The sequence below is a fragment of the Tamandua tetradactyla genome, chromosome 4 (genome assembly GCF_023851605.1).
Source record: "Tamandua tetradactyla isolate mTamTet1 chromosome 4, mTamTet1.pri, whole genome shotgun sequence".
Taxonomy (NCBI): Eukaryota; Metazoa; Chordata; class Mammalia; order Pilosa; family Myrmecophagidae; genus Tamandua; species Tamandua tetradactyla.
This window is the reverse complement of record NC_135330.1, coordinates 187,766,469-187,792,715: the sequence shown is the minus strand read 5'-3', so window position 1 is coordinate 187,792,715 and position 26,247 is coordinate 187,766,469. Positions and strand designations below refer to the sequence as shown.

The window sequence follows — 26,247 nt, the reverse complement described above, 5'->3', positions numbered from 1 at the left end:
CTAATAAATAACTGAATGGCATTTAGATTTATGCTAAAGTGAAGCTGCATAAATGGTGCTAATAAATCCAAAATTCACAACCCTGCTGTTGTCCTTTGTCTTGGTTTGCCAAAGTTGCTAAGACAAATACCATACAATCAGTTGGCTTAAATAACAATGTTTATTGATTCATGATTTCAGAGACTCTGAGTCCAGAATCAGGGCATTGGAAAGAACATGCTTTTTCCCCAAAGTCTGTAGCATTCTGGTTCTGGCTTGCCTCAATCCTTGGGATCCTTTGGTTTGCATATGCCTACTCTCATGGGGCAAACGTTCTGTCTTTGTGCCTGCCCTTCTAGTTTCTTCCTGTGACTTTCTCTAGCTTCTGGCTTCAAGTTTCTTCTTTTATAAGTTCTCCAGTAAAATAGATTAAAACCTACCTTGATTCAATTGGCCATGTCTAAACAGGATCTTCAAAACCCCTATTCAAATTAGCATGGGGGTGGGGTGGGCGTGGCCACCATCCGGGGCGGGGCCAGGCGGAAACACAGTACAGGACTCCACGTCCATAGCGCAGCCAAGCCATGGAGACAGTGCTGCTACTGTCGCCTCGTCTAGTAGGATTGTGAGTGATGAGGGCAGGACAGGAGCTTATTATTAGAGGAAATTGCCTTCTACTCTTGGCAGACCCTCAGCTGTTTAAAGAAATGGAAGACTTGAGCTTCAAATTTTTGCGTAACTGCAAGGGACCCTGAACAGCCAAACCAATTTTGAAAAAGAAGAGCAGGTTTAGAAGACTCATACTTCTTGACTTCAAATTGTCAAAAAGTGGCAGTAATCAAAACCGTGTGGTAAAGGCACAAAGATAAATAGACCAGTGGGACAGAATTTAAAGTCCAGAAATAGACCCACACCTCTAAGGCAAATTGATTTTTGACAAGTGTGTTAAGCACATGCAGCGGGGATAAGATATTCTCTTCAACCGACAGTATTGGGAAAACTGAATAGTCACAGGTGGAAGAATGAAATCAACGCCTACCTCACAACATGCAAACACCTACTCAAAACGAATCAAGGACCAAAATGTAAGAGCTAAAGTTATACAACTCTTAGAAGATAATGTAGAAGCAATTCTTCATGACCTGGATTTGGGTCATGGATGGGTTCTTCAATATAATACCAAAAGCACAAGCCACAACAGAAACAATAGGTAAATTTTAGCTCATCAAAATTTGGAACTTATGTGCATAGATCAAAATTATCAAGAAAGTGAAAAGACAACCTGTAGGATGGGAGAAAATAGTTTAAAACTATATACTAGATAAGGGCTTAATGTCCAGAATATATAAAGAACTTGTAAATAAAACAATAAAAAGACAAAAACAACCCAGTTAAAAAATGGGCAGAGGACTTGGGTGGACATTTCTCCAAAGAAGATAGACAAGTGGCCAATAAACACATGAAAAGTTGTTCAAATCATTAGCCATTATGGAAATGCAAATCCAAACTATAATGAGATACCGCATCACACACATGAGGAAGGTTATTATTAAAAAATTAGAAAATAACAAGTATTAGAGAGGATGTGGAGAAATGTAACTCTCATGCATTGTTAATGGGAACCTCAAATGGTTCAGATACTGTAGAAAGCAGTGTGGCGGTCCCTCAAAAAGTTAAATATAGAATTACCATATGACTGGGCAATCCCACGTCAAGATATATAATCAAAGAGAGTGAAAAAAGGGGTTGCAAACAGATATTGTACGGCATTGTTTATAGCAGCATTATTCACAATAGCCAAAACCTAGAAACAACCCAAGTGTCTGTCCACAAATGAATGGATGAACAAAACATGGTCCATATACACATTGGAATACCATTTGACCTTCAGAAAGAATGAAAATATGAGACAAGCTGCAACATGGAAGGACCTTGAAACATTATGCTTAGTGAAATAAGCAAGACACAAAAAAGGTAAAAACCGTATGATTTCTAGTCATAAGAGATGACTAGAAATAGCAAATTCACAGAGACAGAAAGCAGACAATGTCAGCAACGGGATGGGAGAAAGAGAAAGGAAGGGGGAAGAGGGAGTATGTATAAATTTTTAAAAAGGGAAAAAAAAAAACCCATTCACGGATGAGTCTACACCCTGACTCTCCTTAATACATTCAAAGATAGTATTTACAAATGGGTTCACACACACACACACACACACACACACACACACACACACACAAAAGAACCTGGATCAAGAGTAAGAAAATATCTTTTGTTGGGGTCCACTTGTCCATGCAGTGGCCCACCCAAGGCATGGGCCAATAATGGAAATGGTAGCAGACCCTGGAAGTTCCCCCCACCCATGCCATGGAACCCAACCATTTGAGAATGAGCTAGTCAGCCTGGAATCCAGTGCTTACCCTCCAGTTACCAAGTAAGCTGAAAATAACAGCTGGGAAGATAGCAGAGCCAGCAATTTCATTCTTGAGACTTCCTTGCAAGGTCTCAAAGACTGGGATTCCTGTTTTGCAGCTGAGGAAATTAAAGGTCCCCCTGGTTAATCACCTTGAGGTCACAGAGGCAGGACTCAAACCCAAGTCTCCCTCCAGCGTGGAAGCTCTGCCAGTGCGTTCTCCATCCGGGGAAGGTGCAGTGTGCTATTGCTCAGGCCCTCAACCCGTGAGCCAGACTCCATCCCGCATCAGCACCACTGCCATTCAAGTAGTGGGACTCATCCCAGCCAGGGCTGACACCAGTCACCACCCACAGAGACTCGTGAGCAGCCACAGAGAGACTCAGGCTCAAAGCATCCTCTCCTATCAATTTGGGATAGGAATAATTAAAATGTCAATATTTTTGGAATTGCTGGGATGGCCCTGCTTACTAAAATAGCTAATAGCATTTTGATATTTTTGCCCATAGGCATTTAATGACTGCCTCCTTCAAGTTGAAACCAAAGATCATGTTTATTAAATTCCCTAAGCATCTCCTCTACTGTTTGTGCTTGGAGGCTGCATTATAAATCAATGTGCAGTTCGAAGGTGACCCAGTACATGAAGGGCCAGTAACATCTTCTGATGGGAAAATAAAAACAAGGAAGCATGATTTAGAGTCCAAGTATGAAATCCCGTCACAAACGCTCTCCCACTGCCTGAGCATACTTTCCAAGCAAGATGTAAACTGTATTCAGTAATTATAAACAATAATTAACACAGGCTGACAAAGAATGTATTTTGGATGCCCCAGGAAGCTGCTTTCAATAACATCAAGAAACAACAAGCGCTCCAGGTGGGAGGGGCTGGTGTGAAGACTTGCGCAAGATGAGCTTGATTCCTGAGAGGCCCACCCCGAAGGCAACACCTGGTCCCTGGTCCCGTCCCCTCTCGTTTGCTTGTGCAGCTGCCTCATGGACAACTAAGCTCCAAGAGCAATCTATTCTCTCTCAGAGCTTCCCTGCTCTGCACCTCTTGGCTCAAAATCTCTGGCATTAATCAGCGGATGATAAAAGAATGGTCTAGAGTCCAGTTTCACCAGGTGAATTTACAGATCATCTTATTCTGCTTCCATCAAAAGGGCACTTTGCTTTCCCTCAGCTTCTGCTCTCGCAAAAAGGCTCTCACCAGCTGCATCCCTAGAGGAGGCCAAGTAAATCTTTATGATCCCAGACCACCAGAGATACCTCCTCATAGGCTCATTCTTCTTCATTGCTCCTTCCTGTCCATATACTTGTAGCCCCAAAATTTCAGCTGGCCCTAGGGATCTGTTTTCCTCAGAGTCCCAGCCCTAGATGGCAAAGTAACCAAGTAAACACACACACACATCACCCAAAACACAAATGCATACACACATGCACACAAACACATACCACACACACACACACACGCACACATGTACACATACACTTAATACACACACATGTGTAAACACCCCTGCACACAATGCACAAACACATACAAATACATGTGTGTACACAGATGACACACATGCACAAATGCATGTGCACATCTGCACAGGCACCCACATAAACGCATACACACATACACAAGCGCAGACACAATACACAAGAGCAGACAGGATCAGAAATTGACTCTTTGCTGAATAATCAGAAAACTGCAATGATACTACCTGTGAATCCATGATCTCCAACAGGCCCATGAGGAAATAGGTAATTGGGACTCATCCACAGAATATGATCCATTTTCTTAATAAGCTTTATATGGATTATCTGCCTAGTTATGCTGATAAATTACAGCTGTCCTCTTTTTCCATAATGCAGAAGGAGCAGGAATTTTTTAATAATGCAATACCTTGTGACATCACAGCTCCCATACAGTGCTTGAGCATTGAGCAAATGTTACTGCCTATGATGGAAATAAATATCTTTTGAAATACTAAAAACTACTGAAATATTAAACATGTAAAAACTACTAAAATTATGCAGAATCTTTCAGAGTATTTCATTGGTTCTACCAATCATTTTCAGCTCACAAATCTCAACTGCACCCCTTCACTTTTTCCCTCGCCCAGAAACAAGTCTGCAGTTTTTATTCTTGATTTACAAGGCAAATTTGGCATGCAGTCACTTACATATGCTGACGCGGACTTATTGAAGGCAGGTGCACACTTTAATATATGTGGGTACAGGGATCCCCTTCCAACCCATAAAAAAATACTGGGCATGTTCTCATGTGGAGTATCTGTGCTCTTTTATTCATAAACCCAAAAATATGAGGCATTTGTATTGCTTTTACATATTACCATGAACAAATTAGAATAGGCAGAAATAATGTTCCAGCCCTACAATGGCACCATATTAAAAGTGTTCGAGCCAGAGTCTGCCCTCTATTCACTGCCTGAAAGGGATCTGAGAACCAAGTGCTACTCTCTGCTTTGCATTTTTTCTTTATTTAACATTGTATAAACACGGTCCGACTACACCTCAGGGACAAGTGAATGCAATACCATATTCTCATCAAAGCAAGACGCCTGCGTGCACCCCTGATTGTCCAGCAACACGAAGCAGCTCTAACAGACGTGTCGTTGTTCGTATTAGGCTGAACCATGTACAGGCAGTTAATGTGAGAAGCCCTCCTTTAGTGACCTCAAAAGTGCCTGCGTCATCCTGGCAACTGATCCTAGATGTAGTTAGCGGTGGCTCTCAGGTGTGTGATGAGCAGGCTGCAGGTGACGGTACCTGATACTCACGGGTCAATGGAGCAAACACCTCCAAAGTAGGTCTGCTGAGTCCCCAGTGCAGCCTGAATAAAGGAGGGAAAGAGAGGGGAAGGCTGAGTGCCCATTACCTGTTCTCCTACTGAACTTGTACATCCCTCCAATACAGGAGAACACGTGATGCAAACCTCGATGGTCCACCTGCTAATGTCCCAGCTATGCAGAAGTTAACTTACTCATGTCTGCATGCAAAGTGATTAGCTCATACAGTGGGCACTCAAAAAATGTGTCTGCCTTGAACGAATGAATTAAGGAAAGAACCCATGAGTCTTGGTTTCCCAGGGCTGCTGTAACCAACGTGCCAGAGACCAGATGGCTTCAAACCACAGAAATTTATTGTCTCACAGCTCTGGAGGCTAGAAGTCTGAAATCAAGGTGTTGGCAGGGCCAAGCTCGCTCTGAAGTCTGCAGGATTCTGGCAGCGGCTTGCTGGCAATCCATAACTCAATCTCTGCCTCCAATACTTGGCCATCGCTCTCTCTCTGTCTCTGTATCAGTCATCTGTATCTCTGTCCAAATTCCTCTCCTTATTATAACACCAGTCATGTTGGGTTGGAGCCCACCCTGATCCAGTTTGGCCTCATCGAATAACATCTTCAGAGACCCTATTTCCAAATAGAATCACATTCACAGCACCAAGGGTAAAGGCTTGAATATTTCTTTCGGGAGGATACAGTTTAATCCGTGACACCATGATAGAAAGAATTAATGTTAAATATAGAATGGAGTGGTGGGTCATAAAGGGATTTTAAGGGACCACCTAGTCCATAGCCTTCATTTTATAAAGAAGAACACCAAGGTCCACAGGCATTAAACCAATGCACCCAAGGGACACATCATTAGTGTGAAAGAGAGTCTCATTTTTTTTTTACCCACACCTTAGTGCTCACCATTTTACTACAGTAAATTTCCTTAGTTAACTCTCCATCCATATCAATATGTCATTCTTCGACATAGTCTTGCAGAATGAGGGTTGGGACTGGGCCTTAAAATCATGAGCAGGGCTGAGGTGAAGCAGGTAGCCTTGAAGAGCAGGAGACCACAGTGAGCTGTGACTTACAGGCAATATTTCATTGGCATAAACTACAGTAATTCCAAGTTCCATTTTCAAGTCTTTGCTCTTTCTCTTAATTTTTGACTTCTATGCCCCAACAGGAATCTAATGGGATGTCCCACTGGCACTCAAATTCGACATAGGCAGAACTGAACCCGTTATCTTTTTTGAAATCTATACCTCCAACTACATTTCCCACCTCATTGAGGATACCCTCAAATGGCCTCCAACTGACCTGTGCTCCCTCTCGCCCTCTCCCTCCACAGAACCAACACACCCTATTGGTAATCAATGCAATAGCTACTGTTTGTGGAGGGGATGGCTAGATGCTGAAGACTGTGCTAAGCATTTCACCTACACTGTCTCATTGAAACCAACAATGACCCTATGAGATGAATACTGTTACCCCTTTATTTTAGCCGTAAAGAAACAGAATTGGAACTTGGCCCATGATGACACCTTTAGTAAACCAGACTCAAACTCAAGCCAATGAAGGAAATTCCCCTGTTTAAGGTCCAGGGGAAAGGAGAGCAGAACCACTCCACCTGGAACATAGTAAATAAATCTAGATCACTTATGTCTGCAAAAGTGTGGGCACTTCCTCCACATTCTTATCCTAGATCAACTTCTTAGCAGCCTGGAGCCTCCACTCACCCACCCTCACCTCTATTCATTCTTCTCTTTACCTGTCTCCTCTGCATTCTATGTTCCACAGTAGGAACAAAATTCCTCATATACTTAGATACGTTGGTTCAATAAATTCTGCTGGGCACCTTCAGAAATCTTTTCCATTTGACTACTTCAATATGGCACCAGAGATTTAACAAAAGTAATCTGCAAGCTGCATCTCAAAGAAAAATAAACATGTCATAGAGCAAATTAAAAGCATGCTGTCTTGGAGCTCTCAATGGCATAGGATGTAGCACAAAAGCGTACCTTGGTTGGCAGCCCCCATATCTTCAGCCATCTCTGCAGCTGGCCAGCTTCTGCACCCTTTCAGGATACTGCCTCCCAAGCACAATGGTGCCCTCCCGCACCCCAGGCCACTGCGCTGAGGTGGCTCTGATCCAGCCGGGCTCTTTCCCCTCCCCAGCCACAATCCTGCCATTCAGGCATCATCAGTTATCTGGATAATCTAAAATTCGGCTTTGTTCATCAGGAGGTGCTGAGAGTGGTGTCATCGCTGTGCTTTTGTTAGGACAGATCACTTCACATGGCTTCATTTTCCTGAGAGAAGGGTTGGATATTAAATTCCCCTTGTGCAGGTTTGAGCACCTTCCCCATCACAAGCCCATCCCAGAGCTTGCTGCTCAGAATCTCCTTTGTTTCCTCTACACAAGGCTTTTGATGTAGAAGAGAACAACTGGCTCGAAATCCAGCGAGCAATGAAAGAGCTTGCAATGACTCTGACAAGGCCTTCTCATGGGTCAGCCTTTCATGTACCCAAACAAGTGCATGTGGGCTCAAGTCTGATAGTTTAAAGGTGGATGAAGTTTCATTTCAGTTAAAGTGACACGTGTACATTCACCAAAGTCAATGTATAATGTATAAGATTTACATAATTAGGCATGTTTCTTTCCAAGGCTACCTTTGTATTCTTGATGTGGTATTTTCAGACTAGTCAGGTTTCCCTTAGGTTAATCAGACCCAGGAGCCAGTAACTGGAAGGGTTAATTTTATGTGTCAACGTGGTTGAACTATGGTGCCCAGTTGTTGGGTCAAACACTAGCACAGATGTTGCAGAGGTGGTTAACATCTGCCATTAGTTGACCTAAGTAAAGGAGATGACCCTTAGTTATGTGGATGAGCATCGTCCAACCACTTGGCAGTCTTAAAAATGAGTGTATTTGTTTGTTAATGCTACCAGAAAGACTATATCAGAAATGGAATAGCTTTTAAAAAAGGAATTTCGTAAGTTACAAGTTTACAGTTCTAATGCTGAGAAAATGTCCAAACTAAGGTATCAACAAGAGGTTACCTTCACTCAGGAAAGGCTGATTCCATCTGGAAAACCTTTGTCAGCTAGGAAGGCAGATGACTGGCATCTGCTGGTACCTTGCTCCTGGGCTCCTTTGCTTTTCAGCCTTTTTTACCTGTGGGGGTTCCTCACTTGGCATCTGTGGGCCTTCACTTGGCTCCTCCAGGAGATGACTCTGGGCTCTTTTCTTAACATCTCATGGGAAGGCACAGGGCAACATCTGCTGGGCCCTGCATCTCCAAATGTCTGGATCTCATGTCTGCTCTGAAGCAACTGTTCTCCAAGCATCTGCATCTGCTCTGAGATTTTTTCAAAAGGTTTCTCCTTTTAAAGGACTCCACTAAACTCATCAAGACCCACCTTGAATGGGTGGAATCACATCTCCAACTAATCAAAAGGTCACACGCACAACTAGGCACGCCACATCTCCTTGGAGATAATCTAATCAAGGCTTCAACCATACAGTATTGAATCAGGATTAAAAGAAAGGTCTGCCCCCACAAGATTGAAACAGGATTAAAACAGGGCTTTTCTGGGGTACATAATAGCTTCAAATCTGCACAATGAGAAACTGAGGTTTCCTGGAGAAAAAAAATTCTGTCTCAGGATGATAATATCAGCAGCTCTCTGAGTTGCCCACCTGCTGGCCTCCCTATAGATTTTTGGACTCAAGATTACAATATCAACTCTTATAGGAATTTCCAGCCTGCCTGCCAGCCAACCCTACAGATTTCAGACTTGTCAGCCTCCACAATTGCATGAGTCAATTTGGTAAAACACATCTCTGGGTATATATCCTGTTGGTTCTGTTTCCCTGGAGAAGACTGACTGAGACTGTAACTATCATTCATTACAAATCATGGCACCTAGGCATTCTTGGAGTTGCATGCTGTCATTACACAGTGCTTTAGTTTGCTAAAGCTGCTGTAATACAGATACCATAAAACAGGCTGGCTTTTACAATGGGAATTTATTAGTTTACAATTTATTAGTTCTGAGGTCATGAAAATGTCCAACTCACGGCATCATCAAGGTGCTACTTCTTCCTGAAGACAGGCTGCTGGTGATCCTGGGCTCCCTGTCACGTGGCAAGGCCTCTGGGTGCCTGCCAGTCTCTCCCTTCTCTTCCTGGGTTTGTTGTTCCCAGCTTCTGTGTTCAGTGGCTTCTTCTCTGTTTCTGTGGCTGTCTGTCTCAGCTTCTGTATTTTTCTCTGAATTTCATCTTCTTATCAAGGACAACAATAAGAGGATTAAGACCTACCCTGAATAAGTTGAGTCACATGTTAAGATCTTACTCACCAAAGATCCTTCCTCCAATGGGTCCACACCCACAGGAATGAGTTAGTTTTAAGAACATAACTTTTTAGAGTCCATAAAGTCTTCAAATCATCACATGCAGTGTGATTAGCCAATGTATAGCTGGGGACATAGGATGGGGTCAATCGCTCAGGAAAGTAAACAAACCATATGTACAGATCACCATTTAAAAGGCACACTCAAGAGACAGGTTTGATTTTAGAGCACACATAGATATTGGGCATCACCTAATGTAGTGTCGATTCCCTGGGAATGGGAGAAGATGAAACCAAGGAGAGCATTGTGAACGGACACAATTGGGCAGACCCTTTGATATCAGTGCTCCCTGGCTACCCACTTCCCCTTGATTGATGATGCTTACTGTACTCAATGAAGTTGCTTGGAGAAAAAAACAATTTGGTAAGCAAAGGAATAATATTTGCTCTTTTGCAAAAAAGAGCACAATGAACCAAAAATCGAAGATTATCTGAATGTGAACAAGCATGACAATCAGAATGAATTAAGGATAAAGGGAGCTCTAATGATTGATTAACAGAACTGTGATGGTTAATTTCATGCTAGCTTGGCTAAGTTATAGTGTCCAGTTGTTTGGTCAAGCAAGCACCAGGTGCCTGATTGTTTCTGTGAGGATATTTCATAAATGGATTTATATCTGTAGTCAGTGGATTGCGTCTATGGTGATTGCATCTACAACCAACAAAGTAGATTGCCTTCAGCAATGAGAGGAGTCGCCTCATCCAACCAATTCGAGGCCTCAAAGTGAGACTTCAACAGTCTGAAAGAAGAATTTCTATCTCCATTTCAGCCAGCCAGTTTCCTGGGGAATTCATCATCAGCTTCACCAGAGTTCCCAACTTGTGGCATCTCCTGAGAAGTACAACTTCACCTTCCTCAAGTTTCCAGCTTGCAATCTGCCCTGCTGAGGAAGTCAGACTCGCCGGTCCCCATGGATAAGAGCCAATCATAGAAGTAAAAAAGGCCCTTGTGCATCCTCAGTCTCAGGCCACCGCCAGTTTTCTGGGGGTACTCCCTGGATGAGTGGAGACTCACAAGTTCCCAAGGAAGACACATCTTTTTGCACTTATAAGCACAACCTCCCTGGCTACATGCATAATCAGTACAACTGTCACTGCCATTGTGTAAGCCAGAGGATCCCATCGCAGCTCCTTCTAAAATGATAAGGGCCTCCAGGAGCCCCAGACACTGAGGCAGAGGAGACCCACAGAGGAACGCTTTTCTTTCCAGCCAGGTAGGGGTGGGGAGGTGATGTGGGACAGCCTGATGCCTTAGGGCTTTTTCCTCACCAGACAAGTTTAATTCTCTGTCTGGTATATTTTCCTATAATAATCTTCTGTCCGTGAAGTTTGGGTGAAACGTGTAATTAAATATGTGTGATGATGGTCTTCATCACTCATGAGAAAAAAAAAAAGGTTTATTTGTGGTGGTGACAAAATGCTAGGATGGTTGTGGTGACTTTCTGCAATGAGAAGATGATTTGACTTGCTCCTAACACTTTGGCCACCAGAAAGAGCCTCAGTTGTCAAGCTCTCGAGGCCACAAACCCCCTAAATAAATGTTCAGGACCAACTCCAGTACACTCAAGGATCTAACATCAGAATGGGCCAGGCAGCAACAATGTGAGCTAAGTGAACAAAATGATGATTCAGCGTTATAAATCTTCACTCATCAGCACCAGCCGAGACTCTGTGTCAACATTGGGTTCTACCTGTAGAGACCATAACATGGGACAGACCCACTGGACACTTGTACAGGCAAAGAAGCTGCAGCGCCTCCTTACATGCCATATACATGCCATATGCCTCCCTACAGTATATAGCATGGATGCAATATATAAAACAGTGTGTATAATATATGGATGTCAACTATATACATGTTTAGTTTATATAAGAGATTTTACATCAAAGTTCTATTTTATTTCTTTTTTTTTTTCCCCAGTAGTACCCCAGCTCAGCCCTCTGGGACAGGTGAGCTTAGGAGGGAAGGAATGACTGCGCAAGGGAGCTGGAGTACCTAGGGCGGGGTAGTGGCACAGTCTGAGCATGGAGACAAGGACAGAACTAAGTCACTCAAAACCCTCCCAGCCACCAGCCAGCGGGCTCAAGAGGTAGATCAAAAGAAAACTCCTGTGGCTTTACTACTGCATCCAAGAGAGAGTAAAAATGGCAACACCACGGGATTAACTTACTACAAACCTTATTCAAAATCCTTTAGAAAAACATTCCAAGCATGGGAAGAAAGGGCCCTGTCTATTACCTCTGACTATCAACATGGGGAACACATATCCGACAAGGGCTTGTCTTTCTCCCTCAGGATCAGCAAAGTGGCTGTTTGCAGGGTTGAGAGACTACAACGGAGTCCCTGATTCCTAGCTCTGAAGTGATTTGCACAGCTTTAAGAGGCATCCCTTCCTTCTCTGGATACGCTCATTCTTCTCCCAACAGCAACCCGGGTTCCTGTGTACCAAGAACTTCTGTTTTTCCCACGGGACAGCATTCTGAGGGGTGATGCATGCTCTCTGCACATCAGACACTCTACCTGCTGGGCCAGGAAATAACTACTTTCAGAATTTAGTTTTAAAGTATTTTGCTGGGCTTTTAAGAGTATGTATGAGGAGGCAGTGTGGTCAAAGGGATAATAAGAGTTGTCATTTATTGAGTGCTTAAGATTTGCCAGACACTCTGCTAAGTACTTAATGTTTATTATCTCATTTAATGCCCACATCAGTCCATAGGGGAGTTAATATTAATATTCTCACTTTTCTGAATGGTAAAATTGAGGCCAAAGAGAATTTAAGTGACTTGGCCAAGATCATACAGCTGGTAAGTGGTTAAGGTGGGAATTCAAAACCTTAACCTGGGGTTACAAATGGGTGTGCCATCTTCCTCTCTGCCTGAGCCCAGTGTGCCTTTGAACACATCCCTTTCCTGTCCCCTATCCCTCCCCATTGCCTTATTTCATTGTCAGTACCCCATGTAAGGCAGCCCTGCTTCTCCAGAGTAAACCTTTATTAATGTGGGGAGGCTCATGGAGATTGGCCATGGCTCCTTTCTGAAATAAAGTATTGAGTCAACAAACTAGGTTTTGACAAATTGCTCTCACATAACTATAAATGCTAAAACACACACACACAGCCCTCTCATTTCAGTTTATTTCTTAAACAGGAATGATCTAGCATGTGCTCTGGCTACACTCTGCCAGTTCGTTCCTTCCATGGTAAGGAAGAAGAAAAAAAAAAAGCTTCTCCCAAGATCTCGCCTTGTGGTTATGCTCAAGCCCATATCTCTATTTTCCTTCCCAATAGGTTTCTGGAAAATGCATTCTTCAGTCACCACTTTCCCATCCTCAGCCCTTTCCTCTGCTTTCATCAGGACAAGGCTCTGGATGTTCACTTGGCCAAAGCTGGAAGACTTCTCTATTCAGTTGATGCTGCTGCTGACGGGCTCCTTTCTGAAATTCTTTCCTCCGTGATCTCTAAGATGTGACTTTCTCTCGTCTTTCTTCCCACCACATTGGCCATCCTTTCTCAATCTCCTTCTCAATCTTATTTTTCTCTTGTCATTCCTTCAGTCTCCTGAGACTCTGTCTTTGACATTTTACTTCTCTAACTCCATGGATGACCCAGACGGCAGCTTGCACATAGCAACTATGACACCAGCTGCTGTTTCCTAGGCTCATATTAGCTTCTCAGCATTGGATCCATATTTTTGCATGTGTCATCCCATTCAATCCTTTTAAGAACCCTTGTTTTACTAGACAAAGACATGGACACTCCAATGTCTTAAGAATAGACCCCCAAATTACTCACCTGGTAAGCGGTCACCTTGGAATGTATACCCACCGGGGGACTCCACAGTCAGCTCTTCCACATTGGGTTTCCTTGCCTTCCAAGGCTTCAATCACCACTGCATTTAGATATCCTACCACCGTCTCAAGAAAGATGTCAAAAGTGAGATTAGGATCTTTCTCCCCAGTCTGGTTCCTGTTCCAATATTCCCAATGTTTGGCACCAGCAGAGCCATTTGTCCCAGAAGTACAGTGAGAAATCTTGGATCAACATCCACCTCCCCTTCCCACTCATAATACAGTGCCTAGCACAAAGCCAGCCCTCAATAAGGAATAACTGACTTCAGAAAGTTGGGAAATCGGAATGCCCAAGAGTTCGTAATCTAATGGACAAGAAGGAGTGAGGAGATTCCCCTATTGGTTTCAGAAAAGCCCAGCATGTACCTTGTGAGAGCTTTTCCCTTTTCAGGAGAATCATGGTCAGTCAACCCCCCATGAAAACTCAGCAGCCCGTTTTGCCATCGGAGGGGCTCATTCACAGTAGGTTCTAGTGCATTGGGCCTATTCCCCCTACCCAGCTTGGAGAACCACCTGCCTTTGGCTGCTGTTCAGCCTTCCCCTCGCCATCCTCTTCCCAGGCGCCTTGAACCTGTGTTGAAGGGAACCTGAAGGGATGGGTCAAAAGAGAATCACGGCCAAGGGACCATTGTCCATTTCTGCCTGGGCTCCTAAACACAAAATCAAGATACTAACCAAAGAGTGACCCAGGATAAGTCACACCTAGTAGAAAAGAATCATATCAAATGCTGGCAAAGTGCTCAAGGGGAAGTTTGAGTAAGGAATGTTGCTAAAATAGGTTTGTGAAATATAAGCCAAGAATAGTAGAAGGTGTCAGGAGAAGAAAAAAGAGATGTTGTACTACTCATTAATAGTAGTACAAGTTCATCTAGGAAAATAACAAAATGAGCATCAGCATGGTGAGCCAAACTTTGGAAGTGCAAGGAATTACTCATTTTAGATCAAAGCTTTTAAAGATAAACACACTATAAGGAGAGAGGCAGGCACAGAATGAGGGGGAGGTTGAGATTTAGTTCTATTTCTTTCTTCTAGCCGTGCTTCCTGGAGAATTGTTTCATACCACAGTAATCAGTAAAGCTCTTTCCTGGGAGAGAGGGAGCGGGGAGCCTGGCCTGCGTGTAAGTGGGTCTCTGCTCTGTTTCTCTTCCTATCAATAGTTATCATGTACTGAATACCTATCATGTGCCATATTCAACCCTGGAGGTTTGCAGCCTCACATTTACCCTGCCAGCCCCAGTTTCACTTGAGGAAGCCAAGACAGCTGAGTGCTTTAGAGACTCACCTATGGTCTTACAGCTAGCAAAGCTGAGAAAGACACAAAGTTTGGGTAAAAGCAGATAAAGTTTGACTCGAGAACCACAGTCAGAAATTTTCAAATGCTTCACTATTTATCACTTCTTAAGTTGTTCCGTGGTATTTGGGACATATTAATTAGTAATAACAAATAATTTAAACCAGTAGTTCTCAAAGTGTGACGCAATGATCACTCTGGACCCTGAAACCCTTTCAGGGGCTCTGTGGGTGAAAAGCATTTTCATAGTAATAATACGGCACCATTTCGTATGCCTCTCTCATCACCGTTCTCTCCTGAGTGTATGATTGACTTTTCTAGAAGCTACATGACCTGTGATGGCTTCAGTTCTCTGTTGGATCATAAATGTGCACTGAAATGTTTTTTCATGTTTTGAATCTTTCTCAGTTTTAATTTCTTATATGGTAAATGTCAACAGATATAATTCACCTGAATAAAGGCTCTTCAGAGTCTTCAATAATTTTTTTGTCCTCAATCATTCTTAAGAGCATGAAGGAGTCCTGAGACCAAAAAAGGAGAACCACACATTTAAATCAGCTGGATCAGGTTCTTGATCTACAAATTTGTTAATGATTTGTCCCTGGCCATCCTATATTGTTAGAGACCCACACTAAAATGTGGAAATCCTCCTTAATCTGAAGGAGGTGTGGTACTTATAAAAAAAGGATAAGTTCTGCAGTTTTCATGAGGAGGTTTATATTGCATATTTGAAATCTGGAGGTTTTTCAGGAATGTATCATAAAACCACCCTCCATAAACCGTCTCTCAGAAAATGGTAATGATAACACAGCCAGTTACCTCTCATTTTAAGCAAGTTTCTGCAAACTTACAAAATTTCTGAAATCATCCCTTTTATTATTATTCTTAAGTGAGGCAGAAAAGTCTTTCCATAGTTTTGAAGTCTTATCAGCTAAGTTTTCAGAAGAATTCACTTTCCTCAATCTCTCCATCACTGATAATTTGATATAATTTTAACCTATTATGATTTTGTTTCGCTAATCTTATGATACAGGCCCCAGGCAGAGAGTGGTGTTTGATTTGAAAAGAGCTTTATCTAGCCGAGTTTTAGCTGCTTATCTTGGTTAATTTATTAACGCACAAAACTACTCAGTGCTGTTTTAAAATTTGACCTCAATTAGTTATCTTCTTAACAAAATAAATAGAAAATGAAAAGCCTACCCTTTGTTTTATAATAAGCAGAAATATAGATCAAAATGAATATGAAATAAGTGAAATAAAAGCCTTCTATTTAATACAGTAGTGTTAAACTTACTAACATAACATTGTGTGTATTAGCCAATTTAGTAAAATAGATATAGATAGCACTGACTTTTGGAATAAATTAATATGCTCCAAAGAATGCATGCAAACCTCTGTTGTTGGCTGTGTATGGTAGAGGCCAGGGAGGGCTGAAAATACTTGGAAAAGAACAAAATGAAAAAATATTTTAAATTCTCCTAAAGCGCGAGTTTCTCCAAACAAAGACTTTCAAGAAATGAGGCTCTCGCTCTGATAAATCTAAACTAGAACATAGAGTTCTTAGGAACAAAATATACAAGAAGACTTTATATCAACCAGGATTTTTTTTTCAGGAGTCCATATGACATCACTGTGAAGTTAGATTATTTTCTCTGTGTTATAATTTCTCCAGAAAGTTCTCAACCCAAATCCATCCTCTCCCCTGGCTTCAGTTCTATAACATAATTGCAAAGCTGTGTCAAAGACATCACACTCTCTGCCTTAAAAAAAATGAGTGAGCTGTCACTTCATAAATTTGAAATAATAAAATTCAACAGGCCCAAGGACAAGAATTCTGTTGAAGCTGAAATTAATATGAATTTAGCTTACTTTGGAATCTCAGGTGATGCTACTTAAGAACTGTGGTAGGTTGACTTACCCCAGAAAAAAAAACATGTTCTTCATCTGAATCCCATTCCTGTGGGCGTGAACCCAGTACAAATAGGATCTTTTAAAGATGCTTTGACTTAAGGTGTGGCCAACTGAATCAGGGTGGGTTTTAATCTAGGATCTGAGGCCTTAGAAAAAGGAACGCAGGGAGAGCATCTGGAAACCACAAGTCAGCAGGACCCAGAAGAGGAGGGGAGGACATGGCCATGTGATGGGAAAGCCGAGGAGCCCCAAAGATAACCACCCGGCCAGAACACCCCGATCCCGGGAGGAAGCAAGTCTTCTAGCCTCCAAAACCATGAACCAATAAATTCCCATTGTTTAGTCAACCTCTTGTGTGCTATTTGTCATAGCAGCCTGGTAAGCTAAGACAGAACTTAAACCCCCGCTCTGATTCAGGGGCACATTTCCCTTGGGACACTTTCCTACTAGGTAGGGAGTATCAGGTGGTACAAAAAGGAGCAGCTCAGAAGTCAGGTGGCCCCTGGTTTGAATTCTGAGCCTGCTATTTCTTAGCTGTGAGAATGTGGCCAAGATGCCAAATTCTCCGGGCTTCCGTTTTTGTACCTGTAAGTGGCAATAACAAGACTTGCAGGGTTGGAGTGAGGTTTGTGTAATGCACCTTGCACAGTCCTGGCCACCTGTTTTTCAAAATCTCCAAAGAGAAGTTCTTATTGCAGCACTCATTAAATGTGCTAAACTAAAAAAGGCAAATACAAAGGAAAAAATAACCAATCTTTAGTTATTGCTATACACACCATTGCAGGATGAAATAGGAAGTCTGGATTTTTTTTAACGTATTTAAGACACTGAGTGTTTATTTAGAATTAAATAGGATGCCAGTTTCATTATAAGGCTTTGTCACTGAGTAAATATTCTAGGGCTTTAATCCAACCTTTCTCTTCAAGAAGTAAGAAACCCGTGGCTGATGTATAATGTCTTTATGAAATCCATTTTTGAGTTCCTTCAACTGCTAAAAGATAGGAAAATGCTCAGAAAAAAAAATGCAACAGGTCAACTGTTACTCTAACATCAGTTTCCTGATCATTTTATCAGATGCAAGTGTGATTTAGTTTTTTCTCTGTTTTCACTAGTGGAGAATAGACCTCCTTCAATCCACATTTATGTGCCTCTAATAAGCACAGAACACTGAGGGAAAAAAGAAGAAGAATTGCATAGGATCCAGTTCAAAGACCGACAAGCAAACAAATGCTGAAACTCAAAATTCTGAGAGCTAGAGCAAGGGCGGCAATTGTTTGGGACACATTTATCCCACACGAAGTCCTCAGGTTTCCATGTGGAGGAACTTCCATTAGAATACCATTCCTGGCTTTTCTCCACCCTTTACTCAATCTTCCCCAGAAGAACAAGAGACACATCTAGCTAGTGAGAGTTGCAGAAGGAATCTGAGCAAATGTTGTTGGCCTCTTCTTCCTCCTCCTCAGACTCGCCTTCCCTCAAAGGGGTTGGGTGCAGAGAATGGCTCTCCCTGTGAGAGGACAGTGCCTGCCCAAGGAGTGGGTGTGTGAGTCTAACTCGGGGTGAAATCTTCACAAGCCTGCACATGCAACCTAGATTTTACCAGAGACAAAGCTGGCTTTTGGTTCTCCATTTGTCTGTCCTCTGTGTGTATCTCTTTCGATTGATCTAACTCAGGTGAAGAAGAGGAATGTATTTCTTAACCCCATAAATTCCAAGTATCTGGAGCATGGACTGGGAAGCTTAAAAGTAGACCAGGACTGGCCTTTGGAGAACAAAACAACATGTAGAAGGAGCAGCAAGCACAAAGCCAGGCTTTGTTTAAAATAGATATACTAGAAAATATACAATTTATGGGAGTTTATTTGACCATTTGATGACTCATGAATCAGGCAGCATCTAAACCATATGTGGAAAGTAGCTCTACCAAAGGCGTGGAAAAGGGAACCCTATAGGGGTTCTGATTGGCTGACATCAAGTTCCCACTATACATGGTGGGGAGAAGGTGTCTTACAGCTATACATGGATAAGTATGGTAAATAGTATGTATGTAGTATGGTATGCTTGTCTATTCAGATAAGCTGTCTCTAGTGGACTGAAACTGGTTGATCACAAGTATTGCTTGTCTGCAATTCTGTAAGGTACATCCCATTGTTTCATTTTCTTGGAAAGCCTCTGGAGGTCAATAGTTTTTGTCTTCAGGAAAATATTTTCTCATAAAGGGGTCCCTCTAGGCAAAGCCCAGTGCAAGCAGCCATTTTATTTTACTTAACAGTTTCTTATTTTAGTATGTTTCCAATAATCACTGGAAACATGGACAAAACACTCTGGTCACCACCATTGATTTCTTTTCCTGCTGGGTGTTGAGTAGGCCCAGGCCTTTGGTCTGTTCCTTTTTCCTTTCTTAATTGTAGCAACATTCACTGGGTGGCTGTTCAATTACGTTTAAGACCTCTGGAGTGAAGTCACTTACTCTGTGGAATGGATTATGGGTACAACCTTCTCTCCAAGTCAGGGTGTCTATTATTTTTAGTCTCAGTATACTAGGAAACAGTCCCATTTCTATCTCATTTTCCTTTTGATTAGCTATCTTAAGAGCAACCATCTGCCTTGAGGGTGACAAGGAATTTGAACAGAATCTTGAAGCATAGTTTATACAACAAGAAAAACATATAGACTGATAATCACAATTAAAAGCACAAACCCACAGCATAAGTTGTCCTCATATTCCATTAAATTAAGAAACTAGGTCAGGAAATAAGTCTGTCCATTGAAATGTTTAAACCTGACTGATATCAGGAAACACCTTTACTTGGCCCTTGAAATATTTAGGTTATTTGTCACTGGGCCAGACATTAATACAAGAGTAACATTGTTTGCGGGCAGTCATGGTATCGAGAGCTTGTCTGCTTTGCAAGATTACTGATGCTAAATTGTCAGATGCAGCCTGGGGGGCCTGAAAAGAATTGAAGGTGCTGTTAAACTTCTACTTCATAACTTCAAGTACATGTATAACTGCCCACTTCTGGGTCATATGTTCATAGGAGAGGTTACATATGAAGGGTGGAGCCCTGCACGTGGTAGGTCAAGGGATTGAGGTATTAATCCCTCAAACTTTTGTCAGTTTGAGACGCAACACACAAAAGATCTTAAATTGGCTATCGGACTGACAATGAGGGTAGACAGTATATGCAAGATCATAGGAACAGTCCAATTACATGTAGGAAACAAAATTATGCAGTTATCTGCATTTTACAAAGAGGACACAAAATAGTTCAGGCAATAAACAGGAGCTGAAGCTGAGAACCCACAGGACTGCACTATAGTTTTCTATGAAAACACAAAATTTATCTCTATAGTCACCTTACCTTTGATCAAAGATAGTCCCAAGAAAGATTATCCTTGATCATAAAATAAGGCTGCCTTCACTAGATTTGGTCTGATGATTTACATAAGTGCAGCAAGAATGGTAATTTACCATATGGGCCTTTGTAAAGTTTGCTTTGCTGGGAGTTTTCACAAGGAAACTCAGATTGGGTTTTTAAAACCCTCTGGAGGCTAGGAAGCCAAGCCAAGAACTCAATGCCAGATATCACCTGAAGTATGTATAGACTTGGTTGAATTCCTCTTTCTTGAGATCCCCAAAGTATCATGTGTTCCTATGCCTGCCAGAAATTGACCTTTCTTACTGATATGTAAAGCTGGTAACCCTGGAATTGGTACTAGACTGGTTTGTCCAATAAGATTTTGTGAGCATTGGTTCCACAAAGTCAACCTTAGTTCCTTAAAAGTCTCTGGTCATCAAAAAGGGGAAGAGAATCATAACAAAGAAGGCATCGGTGGCTGAGAGAGCTCAAATAGAGTCAAGAGACTGCTCTATAGGCTACTCTTATGCAAACTTCAGCTAGATATTGCTATTTATCATGATTTGCCAAACCCCAACCAAAACCATTCCTGACAACCCTAAAGAACACCTTGGGCTTTATCTGAGATTCTGCAAAGGTTCCATGCACTAAGATTACCTTCCAGAAACCTGCAACCTCCAGATGGATTCCAAAACCAGATAAATCCTGAAACCCAGAGGGGCCAACCTCTCCAGAACATCAACTAGTTCCGTCCTCCTATCCCATTTTATTGGCAGCCCTTTCCAACATGAAAAAGTTAGAATGGACATAGCCCAAATACCCCTAAAGAATGGGAGAAAGATCAAAGGAAAAAGTGGAGTTATAGCAGAGAAGACAGGATTTAACAAATGGGTATGACTGCTGAATCATTATACTAATATTTCTTCTTGTCCTCAATGTCTAGAAACAGCTAGAAGGAAAAACCTAAAATTGTGGAACCATAACCCATACTATATGCTAAAATCTGTTCTACAACTAATTGTTGTAGTGTGCTTTGAACTTTATTGCTTTTTTTGTATATATATTATTTTTCACAATAAAATTTGTTTAATTAAAAAAAATTTTAAAGAAGTCTCTTTCATATCTGAAGGGATGAGCATCCTTCTCAAATAGGACATTCCAGTCACAGCCTTGGTTATATGATTGATGTCTCCAATTGTGTCCGTTAACAAGGCAGACAGATTCCAATTGCACTTATGCAAATATTTATGCTGCCATAAAAATAAGATTATTCAATAAGAGTTTCCAAATTCTTGGCAGGGAGAAAAGATAAATGTTTTAAGAATTATAGGTAGCTGGTGGTAAAAGGATAAGGGGTTCCTTGCATCTAGAAAATGGAATAGTAAAAATCAGCAATAATCCAGATAAAATCTATAATCATTCTTTACAAATTCACTCAGTCTTAGCTACTTAGCTCTTATTCTGCTGGATCTTGTATTAGCAATCTGATGATTCAGCTTCTTCACTAGATTTTATTTTGACAAAATCTGGTGGTACGATCTCTAAGTTACTTAACCAATGTTATTAGAAACCTGTGCCCCAGAGTACCTGACAGTTCTTTCCATGGGTCTCTGAGACAGTCCTTTCTGTTGAAGACAAAGTGTTCTGGATATAGCTGATTGCAGGTATTTTCAAGGAAGCATCAGCATAAAAACTATCTACAGATAACAAGACTTAAAGAGGTCATACGGCAAACCTTATTACTGTTTAACCAAAGTGGAAGTTCTGATGAGAGTTCATTTCAAAACTAATGCAACTTAAGAGGAAATTTGGTTGTTTCTCTGATACACAATTTTTTAATAATAACTGAATTTACGACCAATTACACTAGACTGTTGTATAATATCAGGCTGATCAGTACTGGGGCATCTCATTGACAGTGAAGACATTGACACTTCTCTAGGAACTTTATGTAATTTCTGAAACATGTGTATTAATATTTTTAGCCATACAAATTTGGTCAAAAGAAGTTTGTAAAATCCTTTGTAATTTAATCACATTTCCCATGCAACTGATAACAGGGCAACAAACCTAATGATTTCCAGGTACCTCTCTTTCTGCTAGGTCAAAGAACAAATCCTTTGTGATTTTCCAGGGTCCTTCTGGAAAATCCCAAAAGCAGTTTGAGATCAAGAAGACATCATTTAAGGTTTGATATTGGGAAGGTGAAGTGTCAAAAGTTGTCAGGTTTGAATATTTTGTTAAATAAGATCATGGGTCACTGTGAAACTATTTGGTTACATGAGTGTGTAAAAAAAAATTAGTTCCTTCAAAAGTGAGAAAACTGGGTCTTTATGACAATAAAAGATGATATAGTCAGTACAAGGCACAGTAGATTATTCTGATAAAATACAGAATCTTAACTACTAGACAGATTACACAAATGGCTAAGAAACACCTCTTACAATGTCTAAGAACAGACAAATAATCCAAGAAAATTTTGTCATTTTAGCAGAAAGTAAACCAAATTCTACTTTTGCATGAAGATACTGTTAAGAAAACTCTTTTTTAAAGAGTTATAAACCTATCAAATCTTAGCTTACCTTGACCACAAGAAAAAAAATTCTTTTTTTTGCAAACCTACAACTTTCTATAACCATTCAGACTTTGTCTTACATGTTTCTGTTTCTCATTCTGCAACAGTCATTCTACTTTAGAACAAAACTATTGTCTTTTTCTTGAACAAAAACACATCCTACATACCTTACATATTATTTCGGTTTGCTAAAGCTGCTGGAATGCAATATACCAAAAATGGATTGGCTTCTTTAAGGGGGATTTATTAGGTTACCAATTTGCAGTTCTTAGGCCATGAATATGCCCAAATCAAGGCATCTGTAGAAAGATACCTTGACTCTGAAGAGGGCCAATGCCCTCTGGGGTTCCTCTGTCACATGGGAAGTCACACAGCTGGCATCTGCTGGTCCTTCGCTCCTGATTCCAGCAGTTTTCAGCCTCTGATTCCAGCAGCTTTCCTTCTGAGCTCTAGTGCTCTCTGCTTGTTCCTCTGAGAACACCTCTCTGAGCCTACGGGTCCACTCTTAGCATCTCTGGGGTGTTTCTCTCTCTCTCTCTGGACTCTATTGATTCTCTCCAAAATTATCTCTGGGTGTTTCTTTTCTCTCTCTAAATATCTCTGAGCTCTCTCAGCTTTTACTGTCTTTTTATCCTCTCACAAAGGACTCCAGTAAAGAGAATTAAGACCCACCTTGATCTATGTGGATCACATCTCCATGGAAACAATGTAATCAAAAGGTCCTACCCACAATAGGTCTGTACCCACAAGGACAGATTAGAAGAATGTAGCTTTTGTGGCGTACATACTAGTTTCAAACCGACACATAGATTTCAGTTACCAAAAACTGAAACTATCTTTAAGACAACATCCAATAAAACAATTACTCTTGAAATAAACTTTGTCAAAATAATGATTCAATTTGGTTGACACCAATTCTTGTTTCATCATCTTATACACTTAGTAGCTATAATGCTATCTTATATAGTAAATCTGTATAAATTTAGGAAGAACATAGAACAAAAGTAGCTCTGTAAGTTGATTTGGTAATACCATTTGCAGGTAGGAAAATATAATACATCAAACATACAGACAGACCCAAATAAAAAGCTTATAGCTTCAGTATAAAATCTTTCAGCCATGAGTCAGACATAAAAACACAGAAACACAGAAAACAGAGATACAAAACTCACCAGTTTATATGAAATAGCTGACTTCTTGTCCTTGACCCACTCTCATATTTTTATTTGTTCTTAGCAGAAAGTTGAAGTTAATTGCTTAAAATGAAGGTCAAAGATTTCCTATTAATACTTGTGGAGGAGATGTTTAATATTTTCTTTGCCCTGGTATATAATCTTATCAAAGTTTTGTCCCATTTCTGGGCTTATTTGTCCCTTAGATTTACTGTGGAAAGGGATCTTATAGGTCCACTTCTGGTCAATCCAACCAGCTTTTGCCCTCCAGGATTTAGCATCTGAGGATCAGAATTGCATGTGTTCATGCTGAGACAGGTCAGAGGACCCTGAATCATATACACCCCCCCAAAAAATTCTAAATTCTCCTAGGAATGATTATGTCTCTGAGTTCCATCTTTGACCATAGGCAGTGGATGAAACACTGGGTCTGTGGAGGATCTAACCTCAAGCAACATCTGTCTAGTTTCCTTTTCTTCCTCATATTCCCAATTAAAAGGGTAAATAAGAAAAGGTTTAGTAGATTCAGGCAGAGGATAAAGGGAAGGGGCTGAAGGCACAAGGAGGGTCAAGTCCATTTGTACTCCTTATCAGCTGTCTTTGGTTTCTTGTTTCTCAAGTTTTTCACCGGCTTTCTGTAAGAGCCTTTTAATAAAGCTATTTTGGAATCACTTTTTGATGCCTCGGTATACTAATTTTTTTAAGGCACATTTTATTGCTTTTGGGGTATCAGGATCCCCTCTTTTTCTAAGGTGCTTTTCAGATGAGTAACTTTATCTAAACAAAGACGTCCCCACATGGCCACTATAGCTCCAAGTTATCCTTAGTAAAGTCTGACCATTTTTGTAATGATAGGCAAATTCAGGTTCCATGATTTTTCAACATGTACCCAGCTAGCATCCAGCCAGGGAGCCCCGGATTTCAACTTTTTCAACAAAGAACTCATGTTACTTTCTCAAGATATCAAGTCTTTGTAGTCTGATTCCCAGTTATCCAGAGTCTAACTAGACACTTAGTTTGATGTCCAGACTTCAGCACTACTCAAAGTTGTAGGTCAATGCAATTTATGGAGCTCAGATCCGAGAGGACCTTACCCGTCAATCAACATAAAGGACCCAGCCAGTACCTTTCACCTGGCCTGCTCGCTGCCTCTAGGGCCTATCAGGGTCTCCTTCACATCCCACTTCTTACAGCAAAGCTGTTAAAACACACATAAGATATTATCTGTGGGAGTTTGAGCAGTTTACTATTCATGATTCAGGAAGCATCTGTTCTAGTTTGCTAGCTGCCGGAATGCGATATACCAGAAACAGAATGGCTTTCAAAAGGAGGAATTTAAGTTGCAAGTTTACATGTTATAAGATGGTAAAAATGTCCAAATTAAAGTAAGTCTATAGAATGTCCAATCTAAGGGATCTAGGGGAAGCTGATATTCAGGGTTTCTCTCTCAACTGTAAGGGCACGTGGCAAACATAGCGGCTTCTGCTAGCTTTTTCTCCCGGTTTCTTTGTTTCATGAAGCTCCCTGGGGGTGTTTCCCTCCTTCATCTCCAAAGGTCTCTGGTGGTATGGGCTCTGAAGCTTTTTCCAAAATGATTCCCCCTCTTAAAAGGCTCCAGTAAGCAACCCCACCTTGAATGGGTAAAGACACGTCTCCATGGAAACCATCTGATCAAAAGTTACTGCCCACAACTGGGTGGATCACATCTCCATGGGAACAATCAAAAAGTTCCCACTCAACAATATTGAATGAGGATTAAAGAACATGACTTTTCTGGGGTCCACCACAGATTCAAACCAGCACAGCATCCAAACTGCACATAGGGTGGAAAGGGGGAGCTCATATAGGGCAAATGTGGATGCAAGTGAGGAAATGTTCTGATTAGCCAATCTTAACTTCCCATTTGACAATATGGGAGGTCTGGGGGGTCTTACAAAGTGGGGGGCAGATATACCTTCATTAGTATGGAATGCTTATACATTCTGATAGCCAGAAACTACTGGACTGAAACCAGCTTATCGCCAGGTGTTGCTTATTTGCAATTCTGTTGGGTATGTCCCATTGTGCCATTTTCTTAGAAAGCCCCTGCAGTTCAATAGTTTTTGCCTTCTGAAAAATCCTTTCTCAGAAAGGGGTCCCTCCTGGCAACACACATTGCAGGTGGTCAATTTATTTTACTTAACAATCTTAATCTTTAGTAAATGCAGGTCATGTGGCACTTCAACCTTTGCAGCTCTCTGGAGCTAGGGGTGTTTCATAACAAGTTGGAATTTAGCAAATACTGGCCACATGGGACATTAGCAAGCTGACAGACAAATTGAAGCCCAAGAAATTGGGCTGTCTGCTCGGGGCATTGGTACAGGCCTTGGCAAGCCAGTGTGGCTGGAGCAAGGATTTTATTACGGCAGAGAAAGGTCCTTTCTCCACACAGTCCTTTGAGTATGAGAGTAATGTGCAATGGTAAATAGCCAGGACAGTTTCTCTGCCACACCTG

At 41.3% G+C, this 26,247-nt stretch overlaps 1 long non-coding RNA gene across 5 annotated transcripts in view; it reads right to left on the bottom strand.

Moving 5' to 3' along the window:
* LOC143679590 (uncharacterized) overlaps nucleotides 1–24,092 on the bottom strand; it is a 43,063-nt gene extending 18,971 nt beyond the window's left edge. For 3 of the 5 annotated variants that reach the window (XR_013173857.1, XR_013173854.1, XR_013173855.1), the window contains exons 1-7: nucleotides 23,754–24,092; nucleotides 15,184–15,254; nucleotides 13,387–13,508; nucleotides 6,952–7,106; nucleotides 6,102–6,234; nucleotides 5,185–5,237; nucleotides 4,105–4,340 (exon numbers count right to left, since the gene is read on the bottom strand). This is a non-coding gene — a long non-coding RNA (uncharacterized LOC143679590). Of the gene's footprint in view, nucleotides 1–4,104; nucleotides 4,341–4,871; nucleotides 5,238–6,101; nucleotides 6,235–6,951; nucleotides 7,107–13,386; nucleotides 13,509–15,183; nucleotides 15,255–23,753 lie in introns of those variants that run through there. The other 2 variants (XR_013173858.1, XR_013173856.1) reach the window with 2 other exon arrangements.
* Between the last annotated feature and the right edge of the window lie 2,155 nt (nucleotides 24,093–26,247).